The following is a 17,776-nucleotide window of genomic DNA, read 5'->3' on the forward strand; positions in this document are numbered from 1 at the left end:
CGTCACTTTTCCCATGTTAAAGGTGGCGCAAGGGGCTTCCAAATCTGCCCCTTTGTGTATCTAAAAAGCACGTGCAACTTTTCACATTACGGTGTGTAGTGCTACGACGCAGGAGACTTAAAGCGCGGTGGTACTTTAGATGTAGCTCACATGAGTGTTTTTTTTTTAACTTAAATTATTTAAGTAATTGTAGTTCCGCGTTCAATATGGGGGCTGTGAAACAAAGCATTTTAATAAAGCTGCTGGCGCCAGCCGCGCAGACCGTTGATTTGCCTGATCCAAAGTAGCGTCAATCATTTTCAAGCTTCGAAGCACATATACATTAGTTATTCCCTTCATAGTCGAGACTTTAGTTTGACGCAAGCATACCTGCCAAGTTTCAAAGTCCATGTGTGAGCCCTGGCCTGGCGTTTTCTTTGCACTCTGGAACGTGTAATTGGGGTTTTGGGTAGATTGGTCCGCGGGATCTGGTAATTAAAAACGGACATCGGAACGGGTCCCTTTCGGGCCCGATATTCACGTCCTTAACTCAACTTTACGCCATGATGCAATTAATGTAAAACGTTAGTTAAAGGGATCCATGTTAGCGAGTTAGTTTCTGTTTGTAGTTCACTCTTGTCTTAAACTTGTGTTATCTGTATCCCGGGTGTTTCTGTATTTTTTCACTTTAGTCTATTCCTCTTTTATAGCGCATACTTTTAACGGAGTCGCCTTTAGATGTTTATAATGGGCCACGTTTGGAAGCTACCGAATTGGGGGGCATATTAAGCACGGCGTTAAAATTAATGGGCTTGGTAATATGTTGCAGAGAAGTCCAATAGAAGCCCATGTTGACACCAGAACATTAGCTTCTATAGAAATTCTCACGGGCATATTATCAAGCCCATTATCGCCTTAGTGGCAGTTTTCTGCCGCTAAAGCAGTGATAATTTTAATGCCGTTTCTTGATAATATGCCCCTGTGTCTGAAAGCAGGGCAAGTTTCTCACACTGGTTGTCAGTTGGTCAGAATTGTGTTCAGAATGTATGGTCATTTAGTCCCTGGCCTCTCTGTAGAGCGCACTGACCAACGGACCGGTTTTCAGCTACAATTGTGATTCTGAAATGTGTATGAAGGCGGTTCACAGTTGTCGGAATATTGACAAAGTGAAAGTTAAAATAAATAAATAAATCAGTGCTTGCAGGCGAGTATGTGCTTGGAGGGTGCTAAAGTGATACAAGGAAGTGCATTCAAGCGCGAGAGTGAAAAAAGGGTCCCGAAGAGAAAAGATATGAGGTGCAAGATATGCAGATGGAAGAGATGTGAAGAGAAAAGGGCATACATGTCTGTCATAGTGCGAATATAACTGGAGTACTTGAGACTCTCTGTAGACCACAACCCTTTAAACAGCACTTAGTAATGTGTAATTTAGTCACATAATTTCAGAATCAATTTTTTTTTCAATATTCATTATTTACAACAAAATCATTGTTTAGTCATTTATCTAAATAAGCTAACAACCATTGACAAAGCCAGTAGTCCTGGATGGTTTTAGGTGTATGTCAGTTGTTTGCTATATATCTAGATAAACAATAGAAAGGCACACTACCAGAGGTGGCAGCCTATGAAAATCACAGAAATGTAGTCTGTGTTTAAGCCACATCCTTAAGTATATAGGCCATGGCCTTTTTATAGCCCCCCCCCCCCCCCTTTTTTAGGTCTCGCTTAGCCCCAGCGCTTGCGCTGGCTCGAAGAGACCTTTTGTATTTGGGATTTTCAAAGTGCTGCTGGCTGGCCTAACGCTTGCGTTCACGCGATCGTGCACACGCGCAGCCGGCCGCCAGCAGCACTTTGAAAACTCGTGTGCGTCATCGCGATCACTTTCGCTTTCAGAGCGATCGCGATGACGCATGCGCACACACAACTCCCGCTTCTCCCCCTCCCCCACCACATTTTGCGTCTCCGGCCGCTCGCGCGCGGCCAACGCTTGTTAATATGGTTGTCAACAACCTGAGCACTGCCTTGCTTTTCAGGCCTCAGCCACACATCTGAAGTTTCTGACACATGGATTTAGGAGCGGTAAGGAAGATAGCTTGCACGTAACACCTACTGTTTTATAGGGTGAACAGAATTCAGGAGAAAGCCATCCTGGGATGTAGACCGGTGAGTTGGGCTTAAAAACCATGCTGAAATTCTTGGTGTTACAAGTTGCGATTTGAGCACACCTCCCATGAACCCTTTTCTATAGTCTGTGAGACGGCCATTTTGAAGGTACTGTTTTGAGAGGAGGAACCTGGGAGCGAGTAGATATTGTAGAAATCTGGCTTTGTGGCCATCTCTTAGTTCTGAAAGTTAAGGTAGAGCAGTTAATGAGTTTGGAGCCAGGGGACTTGGAAGGTTGCGGCATGGCCACGTCTTTTAGTTGGTTCACCAGTTTATGGGCAACTGCCTCCTCCCTTTTACCGCTTTGCCATCTCACCCCACTCCTACCACAAGGCATTATTTCCAACCATCACACTCGACCCCTTTCACTATCACTCCTTTGTGCCCAGCACACCCTCTCACTCCTTATTGTCCCCTCTTGCTCTTTTTTTCTACCAATCATCGTTGCTACCCGACTACTTTGCTGCTTTCGCTCTCATGTTCTACCCATTTTTCTGACTCTTTCCATCACCATGTGTTCTTCTGCCAATCACACACACCGGCTCTCTCCTGTCACACCCTCAGTTTCTCTCCTTCGCTACTTCTCTGCCTTTTGCTTTTAGTCTCTCTTGAATGTCCTACCCATGTCTCCCGTTCTCTGTTGCTTCCCTTTCCACGTCTGATTCTGCCTCCTCGTTCGACCTTTCCTCTCATCTTCCTTGTCTCTGTGCATCTCTCTCCTGTCTCTGTTCCCCTTCAGACGTTTCTTACGTCCCCTTAGCTTCCTCTCTCCCGCTCAGTCCATGTATCTCCTTTTTCACAGATATCCAAGCGGGTGTTTTTTTTTCTCCTTCTCCGCCCTCTCCCTGGCTCCCTGCCCCCATTGTTCCGACTCCTTCCATCCACTTAACTCGTCTTCTCCCCGAGTCCCTCTCTACCTGTCCCCGCCTCGCCGCCTGCCCACCCCTTCTCGCCTCCCCTCCGTCTCACGCTTCTATCCTTCCATTTGCCTGCTCTGCACGTTCTATACACCACATCACTTTCTACCTTACTGCCTCCCTACCTTGAAATGCAATCTCCGTTCTGTTTTTCTTTACAATATGTATGTAAAGCGCTCTGATACGGGTCAAGCTAGCGCTATATAAAATTTTTAAATACATTTAAAAAATATATATATCTGCCACCACCCCCATACGCATGTGCACGTCCCATTTTCTTACCCTCACCCTATTCCTATCTGTCCCGAAACACAATCTTTGCTTCCCAGTCTCACTTCGTCTCGCCATCTCCGCCTGCCCACTCTTCACTTTTTATCACCCCTCATTCGACCTGCTAGTTCGACCCCTCTCTTTCTACTTCTGAAGTGTGACCGGCTCTCTCCCCCCCCCCATCCATCACCCTCCTAGTCCCCCCTCCGCCCTGTCAGCTCGCCGAATGGAATGGAAAGAGAATTTATATAGCGCGATGGCTACCCAGGGGCGTCCCAGCGCTGCAGAGGAGAGTACATTGCGCCGGAAACGCTGGATTTAGTGGAGCTGAGGGTAGATTTAGGTAGAAGTTTTATTAAAGAGCCAGGTCTTAAGAAGTTTTCGGAAAGTGAGTAGATTGGATTCTGATCTGATTGGGAGGGGGAGAGAGTTCCAGATCTTGGCAAGATTGTAGGAGAGCGACCGGCCTCCACATCTGGCTCTTCTGATGTGTGGTACTGAGGTGAGGTGGGAGGTCGCGGATCTGAGGGGGCGATTGGGATGATAGGCTTTTACCAAGGGGTGATTGATGGAAGGGCCTGTTCCCCAGTAGGAGCGATGTGCAATGCACATGCTCTTGAATTCGATTCTAGCTCTCACAGGGAGCCAGTGGAGATCCTTCAATCTGGCTTTGACTGAGACTCGGCGAGGGATGTCGAGAGGGATTCTTGCCGCGCAGTTTTGAATGATTTGAAGTTTGTTGAGTGTGGACTGTAGGCCCCAAGGTATAGGGCGTTACCGCAGTCGAGACGGGATAGCATTAGTCCTTGAACCATGATCCGTCTTGAGTGAAACGGAAGGAGAGGGAGGATTTTTCGAAGTAGTCTCATTAGCCCGAAGCAGGTGGCGGCAAGCTTGGTTGCTTGGTGGTTGAATGTAAGAGTTTGGTCCAGCCAGATGCCTAGACTCTTGATTTGTTCCTTGGGTTGGGGGGGTCTGCCTAAACAGAGGGGCCAGATGGAATCAATGGATTTCATGATGTTATTTCCAAGGAGCATTACCTCTGTTTTATCCCCGTTTAGTTTTAAACAGGAGCCTGACATCCAGGCGGCAACTGCTTCCAAGCAATTGTGTAGGCTGTGGTGGGAGTGAGAGGTGGGTCCAGCGCAACCACTAGCTGTGTGTCGTCCGCATAGGTGACCATTTTCACACCGAAGGGGCGGACGGCATCAGCTAGAGGGCTAAGATAAACATTAAAAAGGGTGGGACTCGGGGAGGAGCCCTGAGGCACTCCGCAATTAAGAGGTTTACTGGAGGAGGTGAAATCCTTCTCAAATACTTGGAAGGATCTGTCTGTGAGATAGGATCTCATCCAGGTGAGTGCTGTTCCTGAGATTCCTATCATGCCAAGGCGGTGGAGTAGAATGTCGTGATTTACAGTGTCGAAGGCGGCACTTAGGTCGAGTAGGACGATGGCCGCAGACCCGCCACCGTCCAGGATCCTTCTTGCCTCCTCCGTCACTGCTATCAGGGCAGTCTCCGTTCCATGACAAGGCCTAAAACCCGTCTGGGTGGGGTCCAGTATGTTGTTAAATTCCAGGAATTCGGTCAAAACAGAATTGACGTGCTTCTCAAAAAGTTTGCTGAGCCAGGGTAGAAGGGAGATAGGTCGGTAGTTAGAAGGATTGGTTTGATCGAGGCTGGGTTTCTTTAATAGAGCTTTGACCATAGCTCTTTTCCATAGAGGCGGGACAATGCCAGTATGGAGGGAGGAGTTGAGCAGGTCTTGGATGGTAGGTGAAATCTGACTGGTTATCGGGATGAGAACCCTAGGGGGGGCTGGATCGGTGGGTGATCCGGATTTGACCTGTCCCATAATCTTTTCTAGGTTGATTAGGCCTAGTGACGGAATGCTATTGAGAGCATTGAGTGGGACTGTCGTGGGGCCTATGTTGGCGGTATCGCTGGGTGAGGTGGCGGAGTGAGAGAAAGATTAGTTGATGACTTCTATTTTATGGTGAAAGAACTCCGCTATCTCCTCACAATGGGTCTGGGTATTGTTGTGATCCTTTGGGGTCTCGGGAAGTTGCAGGAGGGATTTAGCTATCTGGTAGATCTCCTTGGGTTTAGAAGCTGCCTTGTCGATCTTTTGTTCGTAGTATTTGGCCTGAGCTAGTTTGATATTTGCTTTGTAGTTTTTGATAGCTGCTCTATAGTTCGCTTTGTCTACTGGGAGATAATCGAGGCGCCATTTCCTCTCGATTCGTTTGCAGGCGCGTTTAGCCTCCCGTAGATCCGTCGTGTACCATGGGGCTGTAGGGTTGCCCCGCTTGGGATGGGTACTTTTTAGTGGGAGTACTCGGTCTAAGGAGCTGGTAATCCATCTGTTGTAATTCTCGTTGCCCTGGATGGGATTAGAAGTGTTGACAGGTTTGGTGAGCTGTAAGTTGTCCTGCCATTCAGGTAGGGGGATTTTGGACCAGTTGCATGACTGTTGAATCGTCGGGGGTTTAGGAAGAGGGTGATTGGGGAGGGTCTGGTGCAGATCAGAGCTTCCGAATCCCCTCTACTTCCACGGACGGAATGATTTCACAGTCATACACGCATACACACATCATACGCTGGTGGGGCCCATTACACCAACATTCACCCAAAATCACTTTATCCGTGCCCTGTAAAGGAGAAACACCTTTCACATATGCTCTATCTAATCTACCTGTACTTTGAGGTCAATGCGACCAGCTAGTTGCTTGTAGATCTAACGTGAACATTTCAAAGAATACACAATAAAATCAATAAACATGACCAGAAATAACCACTCGAGACAGGAATTCAAACAAATTGTTCATTTATCTAAAATTTCAAGAAAAGCCAATTAAATAAAAAATTACTTTTCTCATATTTACCTATTCTGTCTAAATGTCAGATCCTAAGTCCGAACCGGTCCTCTGTAGAAGTATTGGAGTCTTCTGTCGTCATGTAGAGTCATCGTCCTCTCCGTCAGCATAGGGACCTCGCATCATCAGCTCGGGAAGAAGTGGCGCTAGACCTCTCTAGTCTACTATTATTTATACTAAAATTTACATTCTAAAAGTTACATTTCTTTATTCAGAACGGATGAATGGCGGAAATAATGTCATCTTGGTACTTTTTGATATTCTGCGAGATGTTCTCACGCATAGATTGTTCCAAATAATGAAAAGCAGAATTGAACGTCCATGAGTAATTCGCTACTTTTACGGATGTCTCTACTAGGTGAATTTGTTTCAAAAGTAGGTTCACATTGAGTTCGTATCAACTTTCCCGTCTTTCAGGGGCTTTTGGCAGATGTCCCAGACTTGTCATCATGCTTATGGCTTTTCAGTTCATCGGAGGTGCAAGGTCACAGGCAGAGCGAAGCCTTTCTGTAAATTTCCAGCAACTCCAATGCAGGCTGTGGGTGGGGGCCATTTTATGGCAGGCCACAATGGACAACTTTAAGCAAAATAGACATAAAACAGAATTACTGCATAGAAATGATTATACAGTGTTATTCCCCTGCTAATACCCTTATGTGTGTGCATTTAGCCATTTGCGACATAAAAAGCCATTAATGCATATTAATTATAAGCGCAAAACACCATAACATCACATAAGCAACATCGTTTTCTGTCAGTTTGCTCACCAACTTAGTTCACTTGTTATTTAGTCATGCAATAGCATTCCCACGTGTAATTCTCTTGTTAATAAGGTTGATTAGACAAGATTTGACAAACTTTTAATACTTAATAATTAATCAGTAGTACTTTTAGTTATAACATGCGAAAATGAAACAGGTTTTCGGTTTTAAAGTAAAAACCCTGCTCCATCAATCCCCCCTTTGGTGATATATAATCACCACAAAAATCAAAACCCCCCAAAAAAATCAATTTAGTTTCCCCCTTTGGAAGAAGTTGAAATATCTTCTTGTTCTTGTGTTTTTTTTTTTTTTTAGACCCTAGTTTCCATGTCATCTTCCTTTTTAGTTTCTATATACATGCTTTCTCTTAGCTCTTCTAGTTCTATATCTTGTGGATCTCTTTCTGATTTCTTTTGTCTCTTTTTAACATTTTCTTTTGTGATTTTCTTTTTATTTCTTCTATATCTACAACACATACATCCTAATCTAAGGATCAATAATGCAACTATTACACAGGTTAATGGAAATAATAGCTTACCAAATATGGTACTACCTATCTTAGCTACAAAGTTCTTAATAGCAATCATCTTGTTAGCCATTTTAGTCCAGATACTTTCAGCTTCCAGTTGTACTAATTCTTCATGCAAATCAGTAATATTTTTGATGTAAACTTTTAGAACTTTACTTTCGTCAGGAATGTAAGTGCAACAATGTTGAACTTTCAGCATTCCACAGACTCCACCCTCTTTTGCCAAAAGAATGTCAAGGGCAAGTCTATTTTGCATCGCCATAGCACGCAAAGCAACCATTTCTGTATTAACCAAAAGAAAGCCTCCAGCGGTGCTTGTTAATAAGCGATCCACCACTGTTGACAGCTTCCGATTGCCAAATGCATTCATAGAAATTCCCACTGCTGGAATTAAAGCTCCAAAAATATCTCCTACAATTTCTGTCCATGTTTCTCTTCTATAACGTGTTAATGTGTTAGAATGTTCAGCATCATCTACTCTATCCATGTGGAAAATCTTTGGAAAGACCAGGCCAACATAACATGTACCAAACCAATAGTCAGGCAAACGGTAATAAGCCTTGTTCCCACAAATATAATACACTCCCGGAAAAACTGGATCTTCTCCTCCTCTAAATCCCCATCCGGTTGCAATAAAGTATGTATCATGGCACTCACTAGTCCCTATGAAATAATAATCATATTGAGATCTCTTCCTGGTAATGCACAGTTTCCCTTTCTGTGGGGCATCGATAGCCATAGTTGGACTGGCTCCATTTTTCAACTCCTTTTCTTTCTCAATATCCCACATTGTGTCACTCATTTTATGCCCTTCTGCTTTCTTGTGCATGTTCAACCTTCTTCTCTCAACCATGTCTAGAAAATTCTTCTCTTCTCCTTTCAAACTGCAAGTTAAATTGTTTCTAAAAACATAGTCTAAGGTTAATTCTAGAAAAATCTCACCTAAAGTGTTAGCATCCTTTGCAGGATTCAGTGCTTTATTCATGGGCAACTGCCCAAGAATATTATCTACATTAGATATATTGTAATCTATTTTCCCTAACTGATAAAATATACTAATCAACACACTACAGGAAATTCCATACATAGCCGGAAGATGATGATAAGTCACTCCTTCCGAAACAGAGGCAGGTAATTGCATGCAGTCGTAGCAATCCCTTACTTCCATTGTCTTTACGTACTCCTACAATAATTTAGAAAAAACATTGCTAGAAAAATCGTTAATTGACCTATCTTTATGAATATGTACATTACTAGTTCTAGTTGGAACTACTTTTAATGGACTCTTCCCTATATTAGTCTTGTTCTCAGTATGACCTTCTAAAGTGTCTATAGTGACTCTAAATGAAATCAGTAGAGCAAGCACGCTCCAAAGCAGCATTAATAAACCTGTACAGCAGCAGCACATTTTGCACCATCTTTTCAAAAAGGTACATCTACTTGTATTCTCAGTGTCAGCCATTTTGTTAATTTGACCGTGTCTTTTGACTTAGCCTCTTCTACTCAATTCAATTCAATTCAAATGATCTTTATTCGGATATAAACAGACATCCATAAAAGTACATACAAAATACAACAAACATTCTTAAACACAGTCAAATAAGTGCAGATTCGAAACTCAAATACTGTAAAAATAGTTCTATATCAAACATATCAGAGACTTCCAGAAAATTCGTCTATTAAAAGCATTAAAAACCATCCCAATGAATAATAAAACATATTTTAAAAAGAACAGCGTGTCTAAGGTACATCAATGTGCAAATATGCAATGTGCAAACGATAAAACAGCCTAAGTCATTGATAAAAACTAATCTTAAAAACAGCATATCTGAAGGTACACCCAATGAGCAAAAGTGCGATAGATAAGATAATAGACAGGCTTCCAAACTAAGTTCATTGAAGTGAGTAGACGACCAATATATAAAACACAATAAATTAACTTGGCAGAATAATCAACACACTTCAAGTCATAATCATTGAGGCACGAGAGCGGACAGCGGTTTGAAGAAAGTGGTTGACTCTGTAAATTACATCGTCAGAACTTAACATCCGTAAAACTCTAAAAGCCTCATTAAAATCCGTCAGGGCATTAGCTCTCAAATAAGGGATTAGAAAGTGTTTGGTATATTTTGCATAAAAGCCACAAAACAGTGTAAAATGCAACAAACTTTGCTTTCCACCCTGGTTACATTGGCAGGATAGACTCCCCAAGTTATGAGTGTAACCCAAGGGGAAGCAGAGTAAATTTACCACACTCCCATCCCTAAATCTAAACAGCAAACTCCGGTTCCATCTGCCCAATTTCTTGCGTAGATAGCCTTGGGGCATGTTAAATGGCTCGGTACATGCTATTTGTAGTGGTATGTACCCAATAATTACTGGCTTTGTAAATTCAATTTTTTCTCTATTCACTCGATACAAATCAAATAAGGCCCTTTTCACTATGGTCCTATGTGATGTATCGATTATTTCAGGTGCTGAGAAAAGATGCCCCATGTCTACGCTTAGAAGGCTCATCTGTACCGCATTGAGCCAGGGAATGTATTTTGCCCGCTCACTTTTTAGACAATCTAAAATTATATCACGAGTCAGCGAGGCTGCTGGGTTACGCCAAATTTTTAGCCAAAACAGAGCAGGTCTAGATTTTATAAAGTCCTCTATATATGGGAGGTTCAGTTCTCTGTGGCACACGTATGATGGTGCCGAGATAACACCCCCCAGTACCCTCCTGCAGAACTTATTTTCTTCAATCTGAATGTTCGTACAGCTCGAGTATCCCCATACCTCAGCACCATAAGTTCCTGCAGGGACGCACTGGGTTTTGTAAATTTGTAGAAGTGACAGAATGACTTCAGTATGCTTTGGTTGGCGTAAGGTAATTATGGAATTAATGGCTTTACCCAGTTTATTCCTCCCTCTGGCAACATGTGGTTGCCAGGATCCGAAATCGGAAAACAGCAAACCTAAGTAAGGGAAAGTGCTAGTGCTGTTTAGAACGTTATTCCCTGACGTAATATGATTGATTTTATGTTTCTTAGGCCCACAAGACATTATATAAGATTTTTTAAAATTTGTGCATAAGTCAAGATCGGCCATATAAGAAACGAAGCCTGATATTAAAGTGCGAAGTGCATTAGGTGTACGACCTAAGAGTACCGCATCGTCGGCATAAAGCAAAACGGGGAGAGGTTTGCCGTTAACGAGCGGAACATCTAAAGTCAATTTATCCAAGGATGTACTTAGTTCATTTATATATAAAATAAAAAGCAGGGGAGCCAGGACACAGCCTTGTCTAACACCCCTGCCAATTAAAATCTCGCCCGAAACTTCACCATCATTGTTAATACGAACACAAGCTTTTAAATCACTGTGTAAGTAAGCCAAAAAGTGGACCAGAGATTCGTCCAAACCATACCTCAGCAAGGCTGTCCATAGGCGTGATCGGTTGACAAAATCAAAGGCGGAGCTTAAATCCATGAAACCTAAATAAAGTGGGGATTTTTTAGCTATAATGTATTTATCTAAAACTAAGTTTAGGTTCAGGCACTGCTCAACCGTCCCTACGTTGCTTCTAAAGCCTAACTGGCATGGGTGTAAGATTTTGTTTTCTTCGGACCAGATGTTAATCTTATTAAAAATGACCTTGCCCAGAATCTTCAATGTATTGTCGATTAATGATATCGGGCGATAACTCCCAGGGTCAGATCTGTCCCCTTTTTTAAAGATTGGAACGATGGTGCTATTAGACCAAGAATCAGGCAGTGAAGTGATGGATAAATTATTAAAAACATTACACAAAAGTGGGGACCATAGATCAGGCTCTGATTTTATTAAATCAATAGATACTCCATCAGGCCCTGGCGCTTTGTTTCCAGCGCTTTGAAAAATTGCATCCTCTACTTCCGTTATTGAAATATACGGGAACTTAAATGGATGACAATTTTCAATAGGTGGGGTCGATGCCATGTAAATATTTGTAAAATGTTTCACCCATACATCCCCCGGTATACTACAAGTTATGGGAGTGATATTAGAGCCAAATGATTTCAAGTTCTTGACCTCTCTCCAAAACCCGGCAATATCCTTTGTTGCTGCAGTTCTTGCAAGTGATTCCCAATGGGTTGTTAAAAGCTCATTGGATCGTGTTTTTAAAGCACGTTTGTAATTAGACCTCAAGGTCCTCACCAAAAGCTGATCTGGTGGATCAGTCTTTAAAACAGCTCTCAAATCTCTATTTGCTCTAGAGCAAGAGTTGTCAAACCATCTGGGGTGGTATTGGTATTGATTACGACTGGCTTGGATATCTCCTTCTTTATAGTCTTGCACAATTCAGTGAATGCTTCCACTATCGCATAATTAGGGCGGTCGGATGACAGGCAGGTGAAGACTAGACCAGGAAAGGATTTTATAACCTGGGCTAGTACCCCCTTATTGTTAATCCCCTTCCAAACCACCCTAAGCCTATCTGTCGACACGGCTAAATTTTTTGCCCCTATTTCCTTCCGCTTCAACCTTTTGTGAGGAAGTTTGAGGGTGGATAAAATGGGGTAATGGTCGCTATAGATACACCTTACTACTGAGGCCTCTAATAAAAGGTCCACCAGCATGGGGCTCATGAGTACATAGTCTATTGTGGAAGCACTCCCATGTCCAATGTCGGTGGCCACAGGGCGGAGTTTTTCCATGGTGTTTACTTTTTCCATTACATTAATTAAATCCCTCGTGGCCAGAAGGTTGGATAGTTCTTCACCTCTTTTACAGGGAGGAGTTCGACGGTGGATGTGTGCATTAAAGTCGCCTCCAACACATATCCCGTCAAGTTTACCACACATTTGTCTTTCAGTAATGTCGTCAATAAAATTAAACAGCTCTATAAAATTCATATTGGGATGTGTTTTAAAATCGTTGTTATAAAAATTTACAAAACATATTCTAACACTGCTAACATAAAGCAATGCCTGGAAGTTTCTATTGTTTGTTTCCAGTGGTTCAGTTGTGACATCGGCACCCATTTTGACCCATGTTGATAGTCCCCCGCTGGGTCTACCTAAAGCAGGTATTGAGGCAGTTTGATTAAAACAGCAGAAACCATCAAAAAGTAAAGAAGTGGTACACCAGGTTTCTTGAAACATTAAAATATCGAATTTAGAAACCCAGTCCACCCAGTCGCTATTTGTAACTTTAGCATTTAAACCTGCTATATTCCAACTTAGGATTGCCAAATTGTTAGTCAGAGATACCGAAGTAGAAACATAGCTATTATTCTTAGGCACCTTATCATCGTTGGCAATCACTATATTTAAATCGATGGGAGAATCCCCTGCTGGCCTGAGTATTTTAGAATAGTTCTTAACTACTGAATCTGACGGAATAGTTGATGGTCAGTCCAGAGTGCCCAGATCAGACAGGGCACTGTACCTATTGTGTAAGGGAAAAGGCGAAAAGGTGGAACTGTGAGGTCTATAATGGGGTCTGTAAAAGTAGCCCAGTGGTAAGGAGGTTATATCAGTGGGCGGGGAAAAACATTTGTTCTTACTACCAAGAATAAATCTAACTGTAGAAGGATTTCTAAAATTAATGACGATACAATCCCCTTCTATGTTCTTTGGTAGAGGCCCAACCCAGCTCACCCGTCGTGTAGTCAAAATTTCTCTCGTGATATTAGGTCCTACCCCTTTGTGTTTAGATAGCCAGTCTATGCATTTGTTGTTAAGCTGCATCCATGTCTCACTCTGTCCCTCCCTTAACTGAGGGACTCCTGCCAGAATTATCACATAAGGGCAGGCGTCGGGGGGCAGATTAAGGACAGGCCCTGAGTGCGTTGTTGGCCTTGTGTTAGTTATTTGGCCCATATCAGGTGCAGTATTAGTTGGTGCCTTCCTTCCTGTGATGTGATGGGTGGGAGCATCCTTAGGCATATTAGTGGCAATAGTATTGGGGCATATCGGTTCTATGGCCGTGACCTTGGTGTGCTGGGGGTTTTTTAAGATATGATTTCTCCCGTCACTAGTGCTATTCGTTACAATATTTGCAGTGGTGACATTACTGGGGGATTTTCGCACATCACTTAGTATATCTTTGTTAACATTTTCTAAGTCTTTCAAAAAGCGCTCACCCCTTATTAGATCAAGACTGATAGCCCCCTTCCTCTTAGCATCCTCATTTTTAATCATTGTTTCGATGCGATCCAGTCTTTTAAAAATATTATTAAACTGTTTGACCATTTGACATTCTAATTGTTTAAAAACGGTATCTACAATGGTTTCCAAAAAGTTAGCATTTGATTTCGTTGCTGGAATATTTTCACTAACTAACTCAGTCTGTGTGTAAGTACAGTTTGTACCATTACTTGGAGGAATAATGTCCAAAGGTCCTTCAACCAGTTGCACTTCATCAGTCATAGCACTGACCCCTATTGTTTTTTGCTTCCCTCTGGTCCACATACTCTGCGGTGTAGGTTGGCCCTTATTATACGGAACTGGTTTCCTTTTGTTATTTAAAGATTTAGGAGGGCCTCTTTTCCTTTTTCCTCCAGCAGGTTTGGCCTTTGGGGATATATGAGGGATAGGGACATATTCAGTGGTGTCAAGCTGGGATTCAAGGATAATAGTATCACTTTCCTCCTCGAGTGTGATAGATGGTGGGTTGGGCACATTGGATTTAGACACAGTAATGGTTGGGGATAACGGTACAGTGTGAACTACGCTTGAGTCTCTTGACTCTGTGTGTACGCGCAAAAGTTCCAGTGACATCCGTCTCTCCGTACTCGCAATTTCATTGGCAACCATATTAAAAGCATTGTCCAGCATACTTTCCAAAGTTAATGGTATACCCGTATGTGCCGCATCTGGGCCACCACTTTGGATGGCAGAGCGCTTCCCCCTTGTAGCCATATCACTTCTCTCACCTGTCTTCGGCTTAGATGGGTGGCCCGCCCGACCACTGTTGACCTCTGAGGGCCTCAGAGGGCCCGCCCTTTGCCCGGGCTTAGCCCGGCGCCGACCCGCGCGCGATCCTGCGTCGCGGGGGCTCTCGCTGGCTTTATGCGCCTTCAGCGCGTTCAATTTCCGTGGGCGGGTTCCACCCGCAAAGGTTGCTGGGAACGGTAGTCTCCCTGCGCACAGCGGCCGTGTTGATGGAAGCTACGGCGGCGGCAGGGAGACGCTGTAGTGAGCAGGTGTAGGCGACCTCGCAAGGAACAGGTAGGCAGCGTGGCAACAGGCTGGAAGAGAGACCCCCCGCTCTGCCGGGGCTCTCGCTGGCTTTATGCGCCTTCAGCGCGTTCAATTTCCGTGGGCGGGTTCCACCCGCAAAGGTTGCTGGGAACGGTAGTCTCCCTGCGCACAGCGGCCGTGTTGATGGAAGCTACGGCGGCGGCAGGGAGACGCTGTAGTGAGCAGGTGTAGGCGACCTCGCAAGGAACAGGTAGGCAGCGTGGCAACAGGCTGGAAGAGAGACCCCCCGCTCTGCCGGGGCTCTCGCTGGCTTTATGCGCCTTCAGCGCGTTCAATTTCCGTGGGCGGGTTCCACCCGCAAAGGTTGCTGGGAACGGTAGTCTCCCTGCGCACAGCGGCCGTGTTGATGGAAGCTACGGCGGCGGCAGGGAGACGCTGTAGTGAGCAGGTGTAGGCGACCTCGCAAGGAACAGGTAGGCAGCGTGGCAACAGGCTGGAAGAGAGACCCCCCTCTTCTACTCCTCTACGGAACTTTTAAGGGCAGCTAGTACCCACCAGATTATTAAACTCTACTAATTTTAGTACTACTTCCTCTTCTCTTCTCCAAGTGATTTTTCATTGGATTCACTCAATTTGGATTTTCATCACTTTTCACTGTCTCTTCATCATCATCAAACTGTATCAGGTCCTGAACATCCGTCTCTTCTCCAATGTCGGACAAGATAACTCTCAGGATTCCCACAGCTTCTTCTTCAGCAACCTCCTTCAGTAAAGCCTCCTCTGGACTTCCTTGGCTGTCCGCCTCTTCTCCTTCTTCAGGCAGTGCCACATACGTCCATTCCGGCGACTTGTACCTCTGGTTTGGTTTTCTTACTCTTTTAGTTCTCTCGGGTATCTTTGGTTCTTCTTCCTTGGTAGGATTCTGACTTGACACTTCGTTCACTTGTTCAGCTTTCGAAGAGTTAACTCGTGTCAGTCTGTACCTTAGTCTCTTTATCTTATTTGGCCAAAGATCTCCTTTAGCATTTCTCTTTTGCTTTCCTTCTTTATTGTTTCTTTCTCCAAGCCAAGTTCTCTTTCTCAGAACTCGTCCTCCATGAATTTCATTGTCACTTTCATCAGACTCTGTTTCAGTTGCTACTGGTTCATTAACAACTTTCTTTTCTTCAACAACTTTTTCTCCAACAGTATCTTTTTCCACTAATTGAGATTTCCCTACTTCTGTCCCTCCTCGAGTCTCCGACACGCAATCTTCTTGCTGTCTACTTGTCCCTTCACCTAGCTTGTTGTTGATGTTCCCTACACCTCCTCGGGGTTTTTTCGCAATCTGTCCCTCTCTGTCTTTGTCTGTCCCTTTTTCTTCAATATTTATCTCAGGTGGAATTTGTCCAATTCCTTCATGTGACTCAGGTGTCTCTTCTGTTGGAATGTTCTTTTCTTTACTTTATTTCTTTTTGTGTTGGTCACTGTCAATTGGAACCTCAGGCAATTCTTCTGAATCTGAGCTCGCTTCTGCAGTTTGCACTGTTCTCTTCAGAACCTCTTCTGGTGGGATAAAAGCTTCTCTTGACTCACTTTCCCCACTTTCAGGATTCTTTTTCCTTCTTACTGCCTCACTGTCTGCCTCATCACTGGAATCTGATTCTTCAAAGTATTCTTTTCCAGTACCATCTCTTGGATTTGGAACTCTGTGTGTGGCTTGCATGTATCCAATTTTTCACACCAGCGCACTTCACAGCAGTCGTTGTGGTCAAGATGACTTGTCTTGGCCTTCCCCACCTTGGAACCAGGCAATTCCTTCTTCTGTGGACTTTTATCCTTACCCAGTCCCCTGGGCTCAGATCATGGGCTGGTTTCTTTTCAAGTGTGGTGGCGTCTTCTCCAACCTGGTGAAACACAGAATGAACTGCGTCAGCCAGGCCTTTGCAGTAATCCAAAATCATGTCATCAGTTATAGTCATCAGCTTGTTCACTGGTACATATGCATGCCTCATAGCACGTCCCATGATAATTTCATGTGGACTCAAACCTGTTGTTCTGTCTGGAGTAGACCTAATGGTCATCAGGACTAGAGGCAAGACATCGGGCCATTTCATTCTTGTGGCTAAGCACATTTTGCCAATTCTGTTTGTGATAGTACTGTTCATTAAGCCTGGGCGAAGCACTACGCTACGCTTGCGTAGTTTGCGAAGTTCGCGCTACTTCGCACTACGCGAACTGCTCGGAGCACAGTGCGAACACGTGTAGCGTAGTGTTGCGTAGTGCTGCGGTCATTTTTTGCTTGCTCGGGGTCCTCAACGTCAAGTTGGCGACCGCGAGCAAGCAAAATGACATCCCGGCGAGACTTTTTCCTTGTTCGCGATCAGCAACATCAAGTTGGCGATCGCGAGCATGGAAAATAATCCTCCCGGCGAGATTCCCAACGCGAGGAGGTCAAGTTTCTCATTGCGAGCGGTCGCGTATGCTCGCGACCACTCGCGATGAGAAACTACCAGTTTGCATTGAGAAAGCTGCTGCTCGAGTAAAAATCTACTCGAGCAGCAGAAAACTACAGCTCACACTGTGCAAGATGCCATTTTCAATGATTGGACAGTGCCGGTTGCTTGTCCGCACTGTGCAATCATTGAAAACAACATCTTGCACAGTGCGAACATGTTACTACGCAGTTCGCGAAGTGCTACGTGTAGCTCGCGTAGTGCGAACTTCACTTTGCGTAGCTTCGCGAAGTAGCACTTCGCGAACTACGCCCACCCTTACTGTTCATCTGCTCAACTACCCCAGAAGCTTCTGGTCGGTAGGCACAATGCAACTTCTGCTGTACACTCAATGCTTCACAAATTAGACCCATGATTTCATTATAAAAATGTCCTCCTCTGTCTGATTCAATGGTTACTGGGAACCCGTACCTTGGGATGAACTCTCTTAACAGTAATTTGGCCACTGTTATCCCATCATTTCTTCTTGTTGGGTACGCCTCCACCCACCTTGAGAACAAACAGACCACCACCAGGACATACCTCAACCTGTTGACTGGGGGCATTTCAATGAAGTCTATCTGCATTCTTGTGAAGGGTCCTCCCTCCCTGCCTATTGTTCCTAGGCTCAC

General features: G+C 44.2%; 1 protein-coding gene across 2 annotated transcripts in view; it reads left to right on the forward strand.

Moving 5' to 3' along the window:
- Positions 1 to 17,776, forward strand: part of LOC146854289 (uncharacterized) — a 266,776-nt gene that overhangs the window by 359 nt on the left and 248,641 nt on the right. The gene's annotated exons all lie outside the window — the stretch shown is intronic.

The sequence above is a fragment of the Triturus cristatus genome, chromosome 4_1 (genome assembly GCF_964204655.1).
Source record: "Triturus cristatus chromosome 4_1, aTriCri1.1, whole genome shotgun sequence".
Lineage (NCBI taxonomy): Eukaryota > Metazoa > Chordata > Amphibia > Caudata > Salamandridae > Triturus > Triturus cristatus.